The 21,482-nt window shown below is 33.7% G+C and overlaps 2 long non-coding RNA genes across 15 annotated transcripts; both read left to right on the top strand.

The window, feature by feature from the left end:
- The first annotated feature begins 1,470 nt into the window (after nucleotides 1–1,470).
- LOC110923191 lies at nucleotides 1,471–3,206 on the top strand. The gene is made up of 2 exons (XR_002583818.2): nucleotides 1,471–1,812; nucleotides 2,874–3,206. It is a non-coding gene; the product is annotated as an uncharacterized LOC110923191 (long non-coding RNA).
- A 6,336-nt stretch (nucleotides 3,207–9,542) lies between these two features.
- LOC110923436 lies at nucleotides 9,543–14,396 on the top strand. Of its 14 annotated transcripts, none has more exons than XR_004884762.1 (10): nucleotides 9,543–9,677; nucleotides 9,754–10,025; nucleotides 10,124–10,280; nucleotides 10,483–10,604; nucleotides 11,217–11,358; nucleotides 11,432–11,484; nucleotides 11,674–12,415; nucleotides 12,499–12,577; nucleotides 13,106–13,211; nucleotides 13,732–14,396. It is a non-coding gene; the product is annotated as an uncharacterized LOC110923436 (long non-coding RNA). The 14 variants fall into 14 exon arrangements; XR_004884757.1 differs by having other exon boundaries at nucleotides 12,499–12,701; XR_004884758.1 differs by having other exon boundaries at nucleotides 11,674–11,757; nucleotides 11,856–12,415; nucleotides 12,499–14,396.
- Nucleotides 14,397–21,482: the final 7,086 nt, after the last annotated feature.

The following is a 21,482-nucleotide window of genomic DNA, read 5'->3' as shown; positions in this document are numbered from 1 at the left end:
AAAAGACGAATACTTTATTATAATAATGCACCACCTAACTTAGGCGCCAAAAAGACATCCTATAAAATGATACGTCTCAGCAACTTCCATTTGATCAAACCAAAAAACAAACGCCAATACTACTAAATACCACTCACTGTAAAACGCCAAAAAAAATCAAAGATGTCTTATATGCTTTCTTGGATATTCAGAATTGTTCTTCGTGAAGTTTCACTGAATGAATTGTTATCAGAGGGGAGTAACTCAGAAAGATTTTGCTGCATGAGATGGACAAAAATTTAAGAAAAAGATACTGATGCCAGTCATATGTCAATTTGTATTTTTGTTCTTAAAGAAGGTTTGGATGAAGAGAAGAGATCAATAACACTGAAGAGTGGGTTGATTATAAAGATGAAGATCAAGATAAAGAAAAGCGAAAAACCCACTCACACGTCATAGATCTATGTCCCCAAACATCCACAAAAAAGCCAGCTCAACAGACGAACAAGCAAAATAATCAAACCGATGGGTTTGTTAAGTTTTACGTAAAACGCCATATATTTGGTGACAGTTCTTGTACTATTAAAGAAGAGAGAGCCTGATGACAGTGAAGATTGTGAAGAGAGATCCGATTAGGATTTTTAATTTATTTTCTTCGCTTGTGTTTTTTTTTTCCTGTGGTTGAAATATAATCTAACAATAGTAAAACGCCAAGATACCACAAATGCCAAAATGTTTATAAAACTAATAGAACAATGGGCCATATTGTTTAAAACGCCTTGAAAAACACCACTCAAATAGATTTCCTGACCCCCTGGGTTCCAATGGCATACGATTTGAATAAATGCCATAAACACCAAAATGTTAATACAATGAAACCATTAAAACGCCATTAATTATTGAATTTGGTTAACGCCAAAAATCTTAAAAACCAAAAATTAAAACAATATTGGGAAAAGCGGAACTGGAAAAGCAGAAGATGAAAGGACCAAAAAGCCCCTCCGCCCTTTTCTAAGCGGCGTGACACGTGTTGGGCCAGGAAGCGTTCTCACCATTCTCACACTTTTGAGCGTTTTCTCCTGATCCCGTTTATCTCTCTCTCTCTCTCTCTCTTTCTCTCTCTCTCTCTCTCTCTATATATATATATATATATATAGGCCAGTTATAAGGAGAAAACTCACTCCAGTTGACTAAACCCTGAAAACTCACACATGTGGCTAGGATTGATCCACGTATGTATTTAGATTGAGAGTAGGAAAGGGCATAACGGTCTTTTTCTTTCTTTACCTTTTGAGTTTTGTTGACCCTTTTTCATGTGTAAGTCTGCACACGCAGACCTTTCAACATTGCTTGTTCTTGTCAAGCTTTTCATTAATTACATTGTACTTGTGTATCTCTCTCTCACATGTTCTTTTTACATATTCATGGATATAATCTCAAGCCATAATCTCAACTCTCATTTATTTCGAACCAGAGAGTGCAGTGAGAGAAAGAAACCAACTCTCATTTCCAAGTTCCAACTCTCTACTCCATCTCTCTACCAACAACATCGCCTCCTCCTTCCACCACCACCAACACCGTCGTAACCTACTTCCACCACCACCACCGCCGCCGTAAACTCTCATCCCCACAGCCGGATCCGGATCCAGATCGGAAATAATTAGAATTAAACATCACTCTTCCTCTATCTTTCCACCAGGTGGGTGGTGATCGTTGAAGGTTGATGAAGGATGGTGGCAAGTGGTGGTCCGGTGGTAGTGGTGGTTGTTGGGAGCTACGGTGGTGGAGGGTCTAGCTGAAAACATGAATAATCAAAGCCAAAGCCAATTTCAGGTGCTCGATTTGATTTTGAAGCCTTTTTTTAAGCTTATTTAATTCAGGTGCTCGATTTGATTCATTTTTTAGGCTGCATTTTTAGTCTGCATTTTTGTTGTTTTTACGGATCTGCAACTTTTTTGTTCAAGAAGATAAAGGTTTTTAAGTTCTTGTTTTATGGATCTGCAAATCCGATGTTGAAGATGATGTTTTTGTTCGAACCAGGCAAAGATCCGGTAAAATTACACATCTTTTTTTATGTTTTTTGAGGATGCTGAAGGGTTTTGTTCGATTTTTTTGTTCAAGAAGGTGAATATGTATGTTTTTAAGCTTTTTTTTGCAAATCTGCAATTTTTTTACTCTGCATTTTTGTTGTTTTTTGTGGATCTATAACTTTTTTTATTTTTTGTTCAAGAAGATGAAGGTTTTTAAGGTCTTGTTTTCTATACATATTGCTTTTTATTATTGATTTTATCATTTTTTTGTGAAAAATTTGTTTCAGATTTCTGAACAAAGCGAAACAATTTGATTTAAGTTCTTGTTTATTGAATTAAATTGAAGTTACTTTTCTTGTTTATTGTTATCAATTGTAGTTTTCTCTTGATACAAATAATAAAGATAGAGTAAATTTTGTTAGATGAAACAAATGTGTCAGTTTACAAAAGTCAAAGGGATTCGTGTGAGTGTAACAATTGGTTCATAATAATGTAATATTTTTATGTAACAGAAAGTAACCTGGTCTTTGGTTATGTTACACTTTTTTTGTGTAACATCTTTATGTAACCCAACATAGATGGGTTTAGTAATGTAACAATTCTAATATGTTTTGTTAGTTACATATTTAAAAATTCTAAAAAAACATAAATAGTTACATTTTATCGTGTTACATAAATAATGCACGTTACTGAAAATAAAGTGTGTTGTGTTTCTGGCATAAATTGATAATTAAAAAATGCATGTTACATTTTTTCGTGTTACATAAATAATGCACGTTACTGAAAATAAAGTGTGTTGTACACTTTTTTAGACTGTTGTTTTTATTATTGATTACATCATTTTTTGTGTAAAATTTGTTTTAGATCTTGTTCAAGAAGGTGAATAAGTATGTTTTTTTCAGCTTTGTTTGGAAATCTACACTTTGAAGATGATGTTTCAGATGTTGAAGATGATGTTTCAGATGTTGAAGATGATTCAAAAGATGTTTGATGTTGAACATAGTTACGAAATGTAACAATCAAAGAAAAAATGTCTGTTACATTTTTTTGTGTTAGAAATGTAACAATCAATCAAAGCAAAAATGCCTGAGATTTATGTAGACTTTTGCTGTGTTGAATCTGAGAATTTTATATGTTATGGATTTTTTGGTTTTGTTTTTACCATGTTACATTTTATTTTTGCCTCAGATTTTTGTACATTTTTGCTGTATCCGTGTTACATGTTTTTTTTCACTGAGATTTTTGTACATTTTTGCTCTATGTGTGTTTGATCAGTGCTTTTGTTGATGGTTGCTTGAATATCTTTGTTAATAGGTGATAGAACTTTAATCATCAGAGAGAGAAAACATAAAATAATGAAAGAAAAGTACTTTAATCAAGAGAGAGAGAGAAAACATAAATAAATGGGTGACAGTACTTTACTGCACTTTCTTTGTTCCAATATTACCCTTCATTACATTAAATACATTAAAAAATTGAGACAAAGTACACAAAAGCAATTGATGGGGCAAAAGTTAATCCTAGCCATCCATCAACTATGATCAATGGTGATTAATGGGTTTTCAGGGTTTAGTCAACTGGAGTGGGTTTTCGATTTATCCTTGCCCTATATATATATATATATATATATATATATATATGTAGAGGATCCTTTAAAAAGTGCTCAAAGTGTGAGAAGTGTATTATAACACTATATATAATACTATATAACACCATATAAACACCGTATAACAATATGTAACACCATATAATACCATATAACACAATGTAACACTATATAAAATTATATAACAAATATAACAGTATAGGTTGTCTGATGGCATGTCTATGATAGATGTATAGTGTTATATTTGTTATATAATGTTACATAGTGTTATATGGTATTATATGGTGTTACATATTGTTATACGGTGTTTATATGGTGTTATATAGTATTATATATAGTGTTATAATACACTTCTCACACTTCTCACACTTTAGGCCCTTTTTACACTATCCTTACCCTATATATATATATACAGGATTAGGTTTAAGAGTGAACACTAGTGTAGCTTGCGAACTGAGTGAACTAATCCTAGCCATACACGTGTGTGGATTAATGGCCAAGATTTGATGTTGAAATACAGTAGTGTATTTTACTATTTGATGATGAAATCCTGGCCATACACGTGTATAGATCAATGGCCATGATTTGTTCACTCAGTTCACAAATACACTAGTTTTCACTCTAGAACCTCACCCTATATATATTGGTTTATGGGAAATTTGATTATATTGCGTACATGCATGTAATTTGGTTTATGGGAACTTGTATAAAATAGAAACTAGAATAAATGAAAACTCATAAAAAGACATAAGACATTAATTATCTATTGGTTTTGCAAATAAAAAAAAATATCATGTGTAGCATCATTTAGAGAAACACCAAAGTATAGGGACTTCTAGTGTAAATATAAAAAAAACACAAACAACTCGCTTCTTCATCGTTCTTCTCCGTCTTTCCCGGCCAGTTTCCGGCAACCTCCGCCAATCGTATCCGTTTATATTTTTTAAAAAACCAAAAAAAAATAAACGGAAACATGCCGGAAACGTTTTCTGCACGTCCCCAAACCTCGTCCCCTTCTGCATCACGTATCCACGCCGTACCCAACATGCTGGGGACGTTTCCCGGTCGTCCCCGTGCCGTTTCCGTCCCCTAGCAGTCCCCGGGACGGGAGACGACACCTCATAGGTGTTTACGTGCTTCCGAGGTTACCGCTACGAACCTTTTCTAGATCTGCCACTGCCGAACACATGAGTATTATTTTCTAATTGTTTTTTAGAAACAAAGTGACTCTTGTGTATATTAATGGTTATAAGTATTATATTGTGTTTTTCAAAATTTTATATTGTGTTTTATAAGATAATGTGCCAAATCATTATATGTGTTTTAAAAATAATGTTATTTGCGTTTTTAAACTTTTTTTTTAAAAAAAAACTTGCGAGTGGTTGACACAACGATAAAACACATTTTTTATGTTTTTAGCCCATTGCGTTTTCGAAAAAAAAAACACATTTTTATGTGTTTTATGGTCCATTACGTTTTAGGAAAACACATTTTTATGTGTTTTTCGACCATTTTTAGAAAAAAAAACTACTTTCTTTTGTGTTTTTTTAACAATTGCGTTTGAGTTAATTACATAGTTAGTCGTTGTGGTTTGCACGAATTAACATACTTAGGTACTAATAGTTTAAATTCACCTTCTAGAGTATTAACTTTTCATTTTGTAACGTTTGGAGGTATTAACTTCTAGGGTATTAACATAGTTAGTCCATGTGGTTTGCACAAAATAACATACTTAGGTACTAATAGAATATGATTTTAAACCTACAAATAACGTTAATACTTCCGAACGTTACAAAATGAAAAGTTACCACCCTAGAATGTGATTTTAAACTATTAGTATCTAAGTATGTTACTTTGTGCAAACCACAGGGACTAACTATGTAATTAACTCATTGCGTTGCGTTTTAGAATAAACAATTTATTTTGTATTTTTAGTCCATTGCGTTTTACAATAAACATTTTCTTTTGTATTTTTAGTCTTTTGCGCTTTAGAAAGAACACTCTATTTTGTGTTTTTGGTCCATAGCGTCTTAGAGAAGACACTTTTTTTTTGTATTTTTTGTCCATTGCGTTTAAAAAAAACATTTTGTTTTATGTTTTTGATCCATTCGTTAAAAAAAACACTTTCTTTTGTGTTTTTTGTCAATTGCGTTTTAGAAAGAACACTTTATTTTGTGTTTTTAGTACATTGCGTTTTAGAAAAAAAAAATCATTTTTGTTTTTTGTCCATTGCGTTTTATGCATCTAGGTCATCGAAAACTTTTTTTTTCAAAGTATAGCAATTATGTGCTTGTTTTAAAGATAACAAAACGGTCGTTTTTATGGTGCAGTTTTTATAAAAAAAATAATGTCGTATGAAAAAGTTATTAACGTTTTAAAACCGGGAAGGAATTGGATGAGAGAGAAACTATTGACTTGGATAGACTAGAATACCCCTAACAAACTCACGCGCCTCCGTGTTTTTGTTAAATTTTTTATATCCATTTAATCAAAACCCTTGATTACTCAATTTATGGTCAATATCACTTTTGTAAAATCTATCCAAACAAACTTCCTAGCATATACTTTCTTATAAATCTAATATAAAAACACTTTTGTAAAATCTTTTTTTAGTAAGATTTAAATAAAAACTATAAGTATAAGTTATAAATTAAAAATATGTTTGAGGTAAATTTTGTAGGAAGGATTAACAAACCTAATCTATCAAAAAATATTGGCTAGTTTAACATATATATATTTAAAAGTCGAATATTAAGGTAAATATTTTAAATAAGAAATGTTATAGTACTAGATAAATTACTTCCCTTATTATATTTTGTTTCGGTTAGCTAAGATTTAAAGTTCAGTTATCAAAAGAAGTTGTATCTCAAATGAAGTCATCTAATGCCAATACTCGCCTCATTACAAGTAATTGTCACAATGCAGGGGAAAATTGGTTGGCAATGAGTAAAAGAATAACTTCCCCGCCGAGTCAATCGATTCTTAACTATTTATAATTTTTCTTTATAATATTTGCTTTATGAATATTATATACTATCAATTTGTAACAATTGTAGTCATTAGGCTCTTGTACCTTTTGCTTTGTTTGTTTTTATGGCATAGAAGGCTTGTACTTTGGGCTTTGTTGTGGTGGTCTTCCTTTTTGTTCTAGGTCAGGCACACCTCTATAAAGGATGGTTTGTGTCCCACCCTGATTTCTGGATGAGCCCGGACTTGGGATATATTTGTGACGATAAATATTAGTAATCACAATACATCGGAAGATGAAATTTCAAGTAAATAAAATAAAGTACAAAAATATTATACAAACTGTTCGTACTAAAAACCGCAGGCGGGTCGAATATATAAAAAGGCGACTTGAGACCAATAAAGTCTTTTTCGTGGAGTTGTATATTCCAATATGTCAAGACCGAGCAGCTCCAGCCTATTTCGTAATTGCTAAATAACTTGCGCTCAGTGTTTTGAAAACATATATCACTGGTAAATACAATTAACCGACTCGTTTAATTTAACTATCAAAATTTCAATAAAAATAATTTTTTATTGGTTATACTATATATTTATCCTAATAAATTTTCGAATATTACAAATACAATAAAATAATTTAGTGTGTTTATCGATTTGTTGGAACAATTTGGTTTAATGGGGTTTGAGTGGAAATTAGTATGAACTAGTATTAAGCACCCCCCGCGTTGCGGCGGGGGCGAACACCAATGCCACACTATTACCAGCAAACTCCAACACTGAAGTTGCAGCGTGTTAATGCTAAGAAAATTAAACCGAAACGTAAAACATATAAAGAAATAACTAAGTCGATACCGAAACGTAAAACATATAAAGAAATAACTAAGTCGATCTAGGACCCGAGCGTTACGATGAACATGTCAAACGAAAAAAAATAGACAATGTGAAAACGTTTAACCACACACACGTTGCGTCGTGTTAGCTCGCAAAATTATTTATAGTATTTAAATGAAATAAAAATTTGTCTTTGTGTTAATGCGAAAAAATTAAACCGAAACGGAAAATACATAAAAAAATAACTAAGTCGATTTAGGACCCCGAACGTTACGATGAACCTGTCAAACGGAAAAAAAAAATAGACGACGTAAAAACGTTTAACCACACACGCACGTTGTGTCGTGTAAACTCGCAAAATTATTTATATTGTTTAAATGAAAGACAAGTTTGTCTTTAGTGGATACAAGTCACTAAGCATTATGGTACAAACCATAATGCATAGATGTGTTACAAATTAACTCGCAAAATTATTTATAGTATTTAAATGAAATAAAAATTTGTCTTTGTGTTAATGCGAAAAAATTAAACCGAAACGGAAAATACATAAAAAAATAACTAAGTCGATTTAGGACCCTGAACGTTACGATGAACCTGTCAAACGGGAAAAAAAATAGACGACGTAAAAACGTTTAACCACACACGCACGTTGTGTCGTGTAAACTCGCAAAATTATTTATATTGTTTAAATGAAAGACAAATTTGTCTTTAGTGGATACAAGTCACTAAGCATTATGGTACAAACCATAATGCATAGATGTGTTACAAATTAGACTTATATATAATGCTTATAGATTGTTTTGATTTGTTATGTTTCCTTTTTAGGTCGGCTATTTTTCATGTGGCTTTCAGATTTTGAGAATTTCATTGCATTTAAAAGACTGTATGTATATATGCTATTGGTTCTGTTATTTTGTTTGAGTTTTTTTATTAAAGTGGTGTTGGTGGAGAAAGTATTTACCAAAATAGTGTTGGTTTAAAAATATTTACCAAAATAGTGGTTTAGTTGTCAAATTTAAAGAAAATCTCACTCTATAGTTTCTCACTCCTAATCTTATTAATTACTTCAATTTATTAAATAATTATCTGTTTAAATACTTTTTTAATATAAAAATATTGCTAACCTCAATTATTTTTGCCATCCTCGTCCCAAAAAAAAATCATTGTTACGTACATGATTGTGAGCTCACAAATTAATTTGTATTTATCAATAAACGATGATAAACAATATATAAATAGATAATAAATAATATAAATGTCATAAATAAAATTGTACGTGTCTTTTTATAAAAATATAAAACTTGTATATTTTGACTTCGAATAATTGAGTTCGTTCGAAATTTATAGGTCCGATTCCGTTAAAAAACTATATTCAGATTCGATTTGGATAATCAACCAATTATAGATCTTTGTTAGTGTATTAACCAACTCATTATACTTTTTCATTTATATATTTTTTGCATTCAAGACATTATAATACTTTCTTGAAGTCAAATTGGGTTGTTTATTGTTCAAATAAGACAATAACCTTGAAATTCGAACGAGCCGAATTCAAATAACAAAACAACTATAACGGATTGTTTATACAAGTTGAATTCAGAACTTGGAATCAAAATATACAAATTTTATACTTTTATAAAAGGTACATGTATATATTTATTATTACATATTTTATTAATTTTTGTTTAACGTTTCTCATTGATTATATATAAATAAAACACTTATAATTACACAAGTTAATTACATAGTTAGTCCATGTGGTTTATACGAAGTAACAATGTTAGGTACTAATATTTTAAAATCACACTTTGAGGTATCAACTTTCAATTTTGTAACAACCTAGAGTACTAAGACTAATTGATGTTAGTTTTTCTGTTAAGTTTTTATGAAATGATAAAAATACCCCTTACCTATAATAACAAAAAAGAACAAAACCACAGGGACTAATTTGTAACTTATAGAAAAATCTAAACTAAAACTATTAATTAACTAACAAATAGAAAAAGAAAAACTGAAAACAAAATCTATCTTTTATATTAAAGCAAAATAGCTTTGACCAATTGACCATGATGTGGCATAGCTATTTAGCCAGAGAATTATATTTTAGGCGGCATTTTCCTTTCTCTCCCTTCTCCTTCACTTTCACGAGGGCCTAATTTGTTCACCAGTTTCTCAATCAATTGCTATTTTACCTTATTCTCTCTTCTTTCCAAAATCACTTCAAAGAAACCCTAAAACCATTTGTCTGCGGTTCAAGCAACAAGGTCAGTTTTCTTCTGTCTTTGGTTTACATGATTCTCCTATCTTAATGATTTCATTATATTTAATTTTGTAAAATAGAAACAAGAGAGATATGGAGCAGATGCGAGACGCAGACGGGAGATGGTCATCTTCTCCGACGACTGGTGTCAGCGATATGCCTTTCTTAGTAGCCATCGACGGTGGTGGTTCCAAGGTGGTTGTTGTTGTCATCGGTGGTCAGCAAAGGGTGAGATTTGTCTTCCAACGGCTAGGGTTCCGTCATGAATCACTGGCGGCAATGAACATTGATTATTGACATAGTCCAGTCAATATCAATTTCATGTTATGTGACTCTGAGTTTCCAATTGAAGGTACAATTTTAGTTGGTATAGTTTTTATTTTGATTTCTGAACTTCTTGATTATCGTTTCTCTGCTGTTTATAGCTGATACGTTCAATTTTTTGTGGAGATTTTGGGGGTTTGACGTGGGTGGCCTTTGACAACAGTCGCACCCCCGCGTCGTCAAAAAGAAAAGAGAGAAAGAAGGACATCGCTGCTTTGTTTTTTTGTGGGAGGGTGTGGCGAAGGAGGAGACCATAGTCGCTGCAGCTTGGGTTTGTGTTTTGGTATTTAATTTTACCATATGCTTTTGATATTATAGACATTTTATTGCTCTTTAATGGATGTATTTGGTGGTCTTTTGGTATTTTAAAGTAGTATAGATTATGTATGATTATGAAGGCTTCAAACTTTGCATTGACATTTGAAAAGTCCTTATTTTGTTGGTTTACCATCATTCCCTAATTTACTAATGCTATATTGTTACAGCAAGATGCTATTGCAATTGTCATGGATGTGGATGCCACCTTGGGGAAGAAAAAAGTTACAGAGCATATGGGTTTTTCATGGTCTACATTGACATTTTGAACGAGGACCTTCATGAACATCAGGTTTGGTTTGATTCTTATTTCAATTTTTTTTTTCGTTTATTACAATTCAATCAGAAATTTTTTTGCTGAACTATGAGTCTTTTACTCTTTATTGAATGATGTGTGTTTTTGGCTTCTACCTTCTTGCTAGCTGCTTGAATAATAAAATAACAATCCTCCTCTGGCTATTGTTTTGTTTCTTTCTCTTTTTTAATTGAAGCAAGGAATCAAACAGTAACTCTGTACTTTTCTATGATGAATGTCACTTTGTGTCTTCATCAAACAAAATATATATTCTATATTTTGTCATGTGTGGAGCTCTACCATGGTGTGTAGTGCTGTCTAAATTGATGACATAAGTAGGGCCCGAATTTGTTACAAATTACTAATGGTCAAGCACATTATGAATTTAGGATGATGGGATCAATAAAGCATGCCTAAAAGTTAGGTGCTTTAAGACAAATGAGGAATGTTTTGGACTTACCAGATGTGATATCATCACTATTAAAATGTAAGGAAAAAACAAACCGGTTTAGTGTTAGTGTTTATAGATCCATCAATCTGTGTTAATTGATGGAAAATATGTACTAAGTCTGCAGTTGAGATAGATTTATCTGAGATAAAAATTTATAGGATCGTAATGTGTGCAACGATGGATGAGCGGATGAAGATGATAACATGCAATGGTGAAGTGAGTTCGGCGGTGAGGCTTCTGCAGCGACTAGGGATTCGGTCACAGCTTTGGACGGCTGTGATGCTATTATCCGGTGACAAGGTAAGGAATTTCATGTAGATTATGGTTTTGCAGAAGAGTTAATCATCCGATCTAAATATGTTTTTTTAATTAGTGGCTGCAGTTGTATACATGGATTGTGGATTCAACTAACAACATATGTGGATGGTGAGCTCATAAAAAGTTGTTTATGTCGAAAATGGTTAAATGGTCAACTTTTCATGCTCATATCAGTTGTTCCAGAATATGTAAATTTCCTATCTGTTCGATCTTGCTGGAGTCACGTAGAAGGGTTTTAGGGTTTTCTAGTCAATTGATTTCAAGAATTAGATGCTAAAACCATTCATTCCACCATAGGTATGGCTTACGTTGACAGAAGTCTTCACAGCCTTCCTACTGTCGTAGCTCCGGTTCAATCGATGCCTCCTCTCCGTTCATAGTGTAATTTTCTTTCTCAAATTTTGAATTTAGTATAATACTCGGGATAGGCTGAATTTTGTCCAGTGGCATAATAATGATCTTCATTTGGTCAAAATCAGATTTCAAAGCTGATGCTTCTTCTCCGTTCACAGTAATTCTTTGTGTATATATATATATATATTTGTTTTTGGTGCGGATCTTTATGGGGATTTTGATGGTTATTGGCAAAAAGAAAAGTAACTTTGGACATAGGTCATGCCTCGGTCCTGTATTTATAAGGCATCGCCTACAAGAGAGTATAAGAAAGAACTTATGGAAAAGATTCAATACATGAAAGAACAAGATATCGAATTTGGTTATAAGGTAAGTTGTTTCTTGAATAATAGATGTCATGGATATATGAAAGATTATATGAATTGCTTCTAAGCTTTCTAGCGGTTGGTGGCCAAAATAGAGTTCTACTGCTTCTTCTGTTAGTCAAAGTTGTTATTTTGAACTTATTAAAAAAATTAGTGTTAAAGGATTGCATCTCATATTTACAATAGATATAATGAAGGAAACACGTTATACCCAAGTCTTAAAGGTTTGGGATATACTCCTGAGTGAAACATTTGGAAGGAATCATTAGGATGTATACTCTGGAGTATGTTGATCATTGCAAGGCAAGATGTGTTCAAAGGTATGTTTGATATCACGATTGCTTTCATGCATGACTTTGATCTTTTATATGGGAAGAAGTTTCTAAACTTTCTGAATTTACAGGGGTTCCGAGTATAGAGAGTATCCAATGACATGGCCTGTGACACCTGAAATTATTCCGTCATTCTAGCTTTCCAGCAAGGTTGTTACATCTTAGGTTAACTCCGGTGACAAAGAATAGGGTTAGGTTGTGGCCCTTGAATTCTCCTTGGCGATCAGAATGCCCAATCTAACCCAAACAATGGTGGAGGTTATTATACCCCTCGGTACTGTGCGGACATACATCTAAACCCATACACTTTTTGTTATATATATATATATATATATATATATATATATATATATATATATATATATATATATATATATATATATATATGTTTCGCGTTGAGACTTCATGTTGATTGATGGTTGGGGTGGTGCAATCGTGCCCGTGGTAGAATCATTAGTACTTATTACTTTCTGATTCTAGCAACAATTTAAAATAGAAATCAACCTACATTTTGATTGAGGTTAAGGACCAACAAATTATTTGGTGATCTGCTATGGTTAATTACTTTGTAGAGTCATGATGTGTTGTCATGTGAGTTCATGTCTTGTATGTACTTTAAATCAATCTTTACACTTAGGGTTTTGTATTGTTAACGTAACTTTGTTAGCTACTTTGTAGATGAAGCTAGGAGAAAATTCATAGCTGATATCGGTCAAGTTTCAGTAATTCAAGAATCGAGCACCGCGATACGAATCAAATATGAAGTTATATTACATAACAGAGAGTAAGTATTATGAAGTTGTTATTTCAACCTATTTACTCAAATGGGTCGATTTTAAATTTGTTTTTAAAGGTGTGTAGGGATGTTTACGGTTCGATTTAAAACAGTTAAACCAGTCATCGATCCAGTTCATGGTTGGTTTTATTTTTAGTTTTCGGTCGGTCGGTTTCAAACCATATTGAGCGGTTTGGTTTGCGGTTTACACCGGAAGCAGACCGTGTAAAACCAGACAGGACCATTAGATTTAGATATATTATTATTTTAAAAATTCGTATTTATGGAGATGTAATACGAAATCAAACCATATTGAGACAAAGACAGTAAAATACTAAGTGCCTAATATCTAAATGAGTCATTTAGGTTTGTCTTGTCTCAGTAAAATGATTTAAAATTCTAATTGGCTAAATCATTGAAAATAAAAAACACCGGCCCCTAATATTCATCAATTGTTCTATCAGTATATCCTAATCTTTCCTAAACGTTTGTTTCCCCTGTAACTGATCTTTGATTTCTTGGCTTCTAGCATGTGTATAGTTTTTGATGACACTTGAAAGGGTTACCATATTCGTCACAAGAGATCTATCCGCTGACCTAGGAGGTGGCCAAGGATGTATTTACTCCATAAATTCTATCGTTCTAACTAAAATGATGATGAATGTTAAATGTGAAACCAAACTGTAAGTATTGGTGGTTTTCCCTTTCAACGGTTTGGTTTCGGGTTTTGTTGAGAAAAAAACCATTATAATAGTTTGGCTCGCTGTTTCACCTAAAACCATCAAAACCAAAACCATCAAAACCAGACTGTGAACACCCCTAAGGGTGTGCATGGATTGGTTTTGGCCCCTTTGGGTATCTCAAAACCAACTAAAAACCGAATTCTTTATTTCGGTTTTTTAAATTGTTCGGGTGACGGGTTTTGGAGTTGTATCGAAGGGAAGGGTATGTGATTAAAGCTATTGGTTCTTAGAGTTGTATCGAAATATATGTGCTTAAAGTTTTGATCTTTCATAGTTTTAATGTCCAGGTGGCGAGTTTTAGAGATGTATAGAAGGGCAGGTGATTAAAGTTTCGATCTTTCATTGTTATAATTTCCGGGTGACGGGTTTTTAGAGCTATATATCAAAGGGTGTGTGATTAAAGTTTTGATATTTTGTACTCTTAAAGTTTTATATTACCCATTATTTTAAAGATGATGTTTTACATTTGTTGCTTGATAAGGACAATTTGTTCCATTGTGTTGGTGCATATGTCTGTCGACTTCGTCTTGTGTCGAGTCTTGTAATAGGTTTGATAGATCAAGTCACATAGAACGAGAAAAACTGGAAACTGGCCAAAACAAGCCAGTTCACACGAAGTGGCCAGTTCACATGAACTGGAAAAGGTCACTTCATGCGAACTGGAACATGTCCACTTCATGTGAAGTGGCTGGCCTATATATAGTGAGCTTGAGTCTTTCATTTGGAACTTCTCTGATTCCGGTAGCGAAGCACTGCCGAGGTATCTCCAGGTCTGTAATCGTCATCAAATCAATACAAGAGATAGTTAAAGTGATTCTCGTGTGTTTACAGCTGAAATAACTCTGATACGTTTGATTCCGCCTCTCGTATTGGACGAGATCTCTTCAGAACGAATTGTTTGGTCGTGCAAACGATCCTACAAGTGGTATCAGAGCTCAAGAGGAAGAGTTCTTACCGATTTCAGCCGTTTTTCACCGAAAATTTCTGATTTCTACTCACTTTCTTCACATTTTTCAAAATTAAACAAGATTTTACGGATAAAATGGCTTGATTTTCACATATAACGTGCGAAATACTGTTTTATCAAATCCTTGAAAGAATCAGCACTTAATTCGACCTAAAACCTAATCAATTTTGTCAAAAACTGAGCCGACAGTATGACATCATCTCCAGTTCGCATGGTTTGGACACATCAGTTCGCATGAAGTGGATTTAGACCATATCAGTTCGCATGAAGTGGATTTAGACCATATCAGTTCGCATGAAGTGGATTTAGACCATATCAGTTCGCATGAAGTGGGTTTAGACCATATCAGTTCGCATGAAGTGAGTTTAGACCATATCAGTTCGCACGGTTTGGAACAAAGACAGTTCGCATGAATTGAAGTGTTTGTCAGTTCGCTTGGAAGTTGAACAGTTTGCACCAAATTAACTTTCAGTTCGCATCAACTTCGGTCCGTTTGAAAACACTCCAGTTCGTTTGAAAAGTTTGAGTTTGTGAATAGTTGAAACCGAATCATGGAAAACGAATTCTATAATGCGTTTGCTACCCCGATCAATGTGATTCAGAATACAATGCTAGAAAATGAAACGGGAACCACACAAAAACCGCCTAAGCTTATGGATATTGAGGAGTATAGTGGATGGGCAGAACGGTTTGAAAATTGGGTTCAAGCATATTACTTAGATGCATGGGAATGTACTGAATATCGATATGTTAGACCAGTTAAGAACAATGGAGAGAAGGTTGATATTATAGATCTAGATGTTGATGAGAAAAAGAAATACAAAAATGAAAAGATGATGGTTAGTCTCTTGCAGCAAGCTATTAAGGAAGAAATCTTGATTTTACTACAACACAACGGAAGTGCACATTCAATATGGAAAGAACTAAAATCGAAGTTTGTTGGAAGTAAAGAGATGATCAAGAACAAAATGTCACTTTTGAAAAAAGAATTTGATCTATTTCCTGGATTAAAAACTAAAAACACCAAGCAAATTATAGAAAGATATTGTAATTTGTTGATGAACATGAAGAGATTGAACATCAAGAAAGATAATGATGAATTGATTGAAAAGTTGGTCGATGCATTGCCACAAGATGTCTGGGGCACGTATCTTGTGATGTTGAAAAATACACCTAAATTTGACAATCTAACGCTGAACAAGTTTATTGAACAACTCGAAGCTCAAGAGATGGAACAACGAAAAATAGCGAGAATGAAGAACTATGATGGTGAACAAGACATTGGTCTGTATTACAAAGAAGGTACTAGTGATAAGACCCACATTGCACCAAAGATTGAAACTGCTTTCAATGCAAAAAGTTCTTCTAGAGGTTCATCTCAAGGATCAAATAGCAAAACTGGATTTTCTTCATATCCATCGTTCGATCCAAATTTCTCAGCAACAAAGAATGGCAAAGTTCTACAATGCAACATTGCACTAAATCTTGAGAATGATCAAAATTACTCTGAAGAAGTAGCCAAAAATCATATGTCTTTGTTGGTGACTGTGTTAGAGTCTTATGGGAGTTTAGTTGCAAGAAGGATCGGAAATCCAATGTTGAAAAAAGAGGATTACGATCAGATTGATGCTGAGGAGATGGAGTTAATGGATATAAAGTGGTGTTTGGCTAGTGTGTTGAGAATAGCTGAAAAGTTTAAACAGATTACGGGAAGAGATGATTTTCGTGATACTAATGTTTCTACTTTAGGATTTGATAAATCTAAAGTTACTTGTTTTCGTTACAGGGAAAAGGGCATTTCAAGCGAGAATGCACAAACCGCGAAGCAAGTGGAGCTCAAAATCCTTTCGGAAACAACGATTACTATCGGAAAGCAATTTATCATCAAGTTGCTCAACAGCCGTATCAACAACAATCGACACAAACTGCTCATACTAGGAAGGAGCTTGAAGAATCAAAGAAAGCTTATCTTGTTAATCAAGATGATGGAAGATCGTCAAAAGGATTTAGTTGGGACAAATATATTTCAGCTGAGAGTAAAGCATGTCTGACAGATCAAGATGATGAAAGGCTTCCAAAAGATTTCAGTTGGGATGATTATGATCCTAACAGAACTGCAGATCATAAAGCTTTTGTTGCTCAAAAAGTTGAAGATGATGATAATGATTATTGGGCAAATAGTATGAAAGAGCATTTAAAATATATAGCCGAGAGAGATGCTGAGAGAGATGCTGAAAATGCTCGAATGGCAAAACAGTAAGATAAAAAACAAGATGATAGTGATGATGATTATTGGGCAGATAAAAGGAAAGAGCACTTACAATTTCCAGCTAATAGAGATGCAGAAAGAATGAAAGGTAAAAATGATGAAGAAGAGGTCCGAGTGATAAAGGTTAAAGAAGTTCCAGCTTTCGAGATTAAAAAGGAAGCTGTTGCAGAAAAGGTGTCTGAAAATTGTGAAAACTGTGAGACTATGAAGAAACACAACAATGAGTTGATTCACAACATGAACAGATTGAAAGAATCATATGATGTCTTAAACAAAGCCATGAATCAATATAACGAGTCAAGCAGTGAACAAGCTACAACCATGAAGACACTCAATGGAGCATACATGATAAAGCAGGACATGGTCAATTATTACATTGGGATGTGTGCTGAGCGTGGACAAAAATTAGAAACTCAAAGGATAGAAACTGAAATATTAAACAAGTTGTTGAAAAGTTACTCATGTTCTTCTTATGTGATTGACAGGATTTACCCAACAGTTGAAGGCATGAAGGCTTTTGAAGAAAAGATAGTTGAAGAGAAGAAGTTCGAAACAAAAGAGGATACTGAAGTGAAGAATTCTGGTAAGAAACAAAGAGTTGGTTATAACAAGTGTCCAGCCCCGCTTGAAAATGGATATTCTCCACGAAATCCAAATTCAGAAAGAGTCAAAAAGGCAACCAACTTACAGTGGAAGTCTGAGTCTTCAGAAAATTTGCCAGACAACATTGATGTCACTTTCACATCGTCTGACACTGATCATGAGTCTAAGTTAATAAAGAAAGTGGACGATCAGGTGTTGGATAAAGATGAAACCGAGGAGTCATAGTCAAAATCAACGTCAAAGTCTGACACTTCAAGTCCAACAGTCAAAAAGGGCAAACGGGGTTATAATAAAGAATTTATGTTATCACAAAATAATTTGAATGACGAAACATTAAAGTAGCATATACTTTGAATGATTCTGACAAATTATATTCTGATTAAGAATTTCCAATAAGAGGTGTTAAAACTGAAATGATTAACAAGGTTTTCAAACTAACAGAAATTAATATTTCTGAAATAAAAGATGTAAATCTTACTGAAAAACCTAAAAAGTACACCTCAAGAGTTCAACAAAGATTAAACAAGAAAAAAGGTTATAGTTCTGGTTCTGGTTATCGAAAGAAACCAAACCATAATGGTAATTTCAAAAATAAGGGATTGGGTTTTATTCCACCAGAAAATCATAAAAATGAGAAAACTTATAAATCAAAAATTGTATTTGTTTCAGGAGCATGTTCAGAAGAAGAAGAAAAAAGCTCATTCTGGAAGCAGACAAACAAAGAATTCCTTGCTAAGAAACAAGAGGGAATGAAAAATGTAGTTGTTCAGAAGAAAGAAACGAGAACATGTTTTCAATGCAAAATAGTTGGTCACATTGCCAGGAACTGTCCAAAGGCAATCCAAACAAAACAGGGAGTTTCTCTTAAACTGAAAGAGAAGATGATTGAGAATGAACCACCAACCAAACCTTTTAAAATTTTCAAAAATTCAAAATTTGAGGTTGGTGAGTGTTCAAAACGTTTTTACAAGAGAAAAGTGAAACTTGACAACCAAAGGTGGATTGTTAAGGAATCAAATGATAGTTCTAGTAATGATTCTGATTCGTCAAAATCAGAGGAGCTATTTTCTGGCGATGAATCTGACTCGTCAAAGTCAGAGGACCCACCAGTTGAGTCAAAAAGAGAAAATTCAGTTCCGCCATTGGATGATGCAAATTTTCCACCATTGCGGACTGAAAATTTTAAACAAAAAGTTGGAAAAGTTGAGATTTCAAATCAATTCTTTTCTGAAAAGAAAGAATTTGATGTTGAAAAAGCTTTTAACCCCAAAGTGAAGCATATTTTTTGAAAAAATGGTTGACGGGAAGGTCAAAGGGGTAAAGGAATTTTATGAAAATAAAACGAAGAAACCAGATGAAGATGGGTCATCCCAGGTTAGTAACTGGGATAGAACCTATCATGACTAAAAATCCGGACTTGCCAGAGCTCCCAAGTTGGTAATCGTGGAGCAGGAATCGGCATCATTCTTGAATATGTTTGTTTGAAAAGTGGTTGAAAAAAAAGTTTTCACTTACAGGTGGTTAATCAAGGTCATTAAGTTGAACTTGATTTAACTTTCATTCAAGTGATTGAGAAAACAAAGTGATTGAAAATAGTTTGTTGTCAGGAGGAGTTCTGATTGTTTCTGCCAAGTGGATGGCGAATTGAAGTGATTCTCATCAGTTTGTCAAATTTTCTTTAAATGATTTTGAATTTTAGGGGGAGTAAGAAATTTCAGAAAATCCAAAAACATTAGAAAATTTGAAAAAGTCAAAAACATGATAAAATCAAAAACGAGTTTTGTTGTGAAAAAGAGGAAATGATAGTACACCAGTGGACTATCACAGCACGCTAAAGAATTGGAAAGTTAAAATGTGATAAACGGTCTCACTGATGATATGCCAGTAGGTTTTACACGCTTAGTAGATTGTGTTCGAGATATAAACCTAAAAATCAAGATTTACTTATCTCGTGGGGAACATCTCTCGGATATATAGGTAACCCCTGAAATCTTGTTTGAAGGGCTTTCTATTTCTGACATACTAGGTCTTTGTGCGTGATGATATCTGGGGTATTATACCTGGACTTCTGATTTTGCGGAAGCAATAGCCTAGTCCTCGTATAATACTCTGCGCTGCTTTAATCATAAAGCTCACCTCAACATAAAAAATGATGAAACATTGAAAAATGCTAATCATGTGTTGTTGAAGAAAAGATCCCCAAAACGGGACACACCTAAAGACGAGCCATCATCTCTTTGTCTGAATGGAAGTTCTAACATGAGCTCTCATGGTCTCACATTACCCATTTACAAATATCATTAGTGTACATTCACCTGTAAGACTGAATATAGGAGTCTGGATACGGGAGTATATTCTAAAGTGGGACAGGCGAATAAGTTAAGTCCATTAAAACACTAATTTTCGTATCTCAAAACAGTTGAACTTTGTGTGAAAATTTAAGTGGATCAGTATACTGACAATCTAAGTGAATCGTTTAGAACTTAAAGTGTTTAAAGCTCAACGGTGCTAGTGATTTGTCAAAAACTGATATGATCCTCTTACGCAAACTCACAAAATTATTGTCTGTAAATATTTCTTTAAGGCTTTTCATTAAAAACAAAAATCCAAAAAGATTTTATGTGTGTTTTAGCATAAAATTTTGAAAATTCAAAAAGATTTTATTTCATATTATTTTTGACGATTGATGTTGAAAAGCTAATTTTCAAAATTCCAAGTGCTAAACATGATAATTGACAGTGGGTTGGGAGAGTTGGTCTTGAAATGAAAAGTGTTATAAATAAATCTACCCAAAAGTAAGTTTGAACTTGATATAAATTGTTGATAATTGAACAATATCTACAAGTGGTCTATAAATTTGTCAAATTTTTAAATTTGTGAAATTTATTTTGAGGTAGAGTTTGTGCAGGTAAAAGCTTTGGAAGAGCCAGGTTTCTGATGCAAAGCCTGTAGGTTGTGAATTCCAGACTACGATCCCAGCTTATCGAAAGGGAGTCTGAAGACGTTAAAGCCAGGTTTCAGATCCTGTTGCTACGGAGAGCCAGGAGACGTTTCTGAACCTGTGAAAAGCTTAAGGAATCAAGAGACCTGATCAAGAGGAGTATAGAGCCAGGTTGCGATTCTGGAAGAGAAAGTGAAAAAGAAAGAGAGAGAGAGAGAGAGAGAAGATAGAGATTGAGAATGCTTACAATGGAGAATGCTTTCAAGAGAGTATGAAGACTGATAAAGATTGAAGGGTTAACATACTGAAGACTCGACACCGAAGACTTCTTCAACATCCAAGGGGGAGTCTGTTGGTGCATACGTCTGTCGACTTCGTCTTGTATCGAGTCTTGTAATAGGTTTGATAGATCAAGTCACATAGAACGAGAAAAACTGGAAACTAGCCAAAACAAGCCAGTTCACACGAAGTGGCCAGTTCACATGAACTGGACAAGGTCACTTCATGCAAACTGGAACATGTCCACTTCGTGTGAAGTGGCTGGCCTATATATAGTGAGCTTGAGTCTTTCATTTGGAACTTCTCTGATTCCGGTAGCGAAGCTCTGCCGAGGTATCTCCAGGTCTGTAATCGTCATCAAATCAATACAAGAGATAGTTAAAGTGATTCTCGTGTGTTTACAGCTGAAATAACTCTGATACGTTTGATTTCGCCTCACGTATTGGACGAGATCTCTTCTGAACGACTCGTTTGGTCA

This window comes from Helianthus annuus, chromosome 16 (genome assembly GCF_002127325.2).
Source record: "Helianthus annuus cultivar XRQ/B chromosome 16, HanXRQr2.0-SUNRISE, whole genome shotgun sequence".
NCBI lineage: Eukaryota > Viridiplantae > Streptophyta > Magnoliopsida > Asterales > Asteraceae > Helianthus > Helianthus annuus.
The sequence above is the reverse complement of the archived record's forward strand: the minus strand, read 5'-3'. Positions and strand labels throughout refer to the sequence as shown.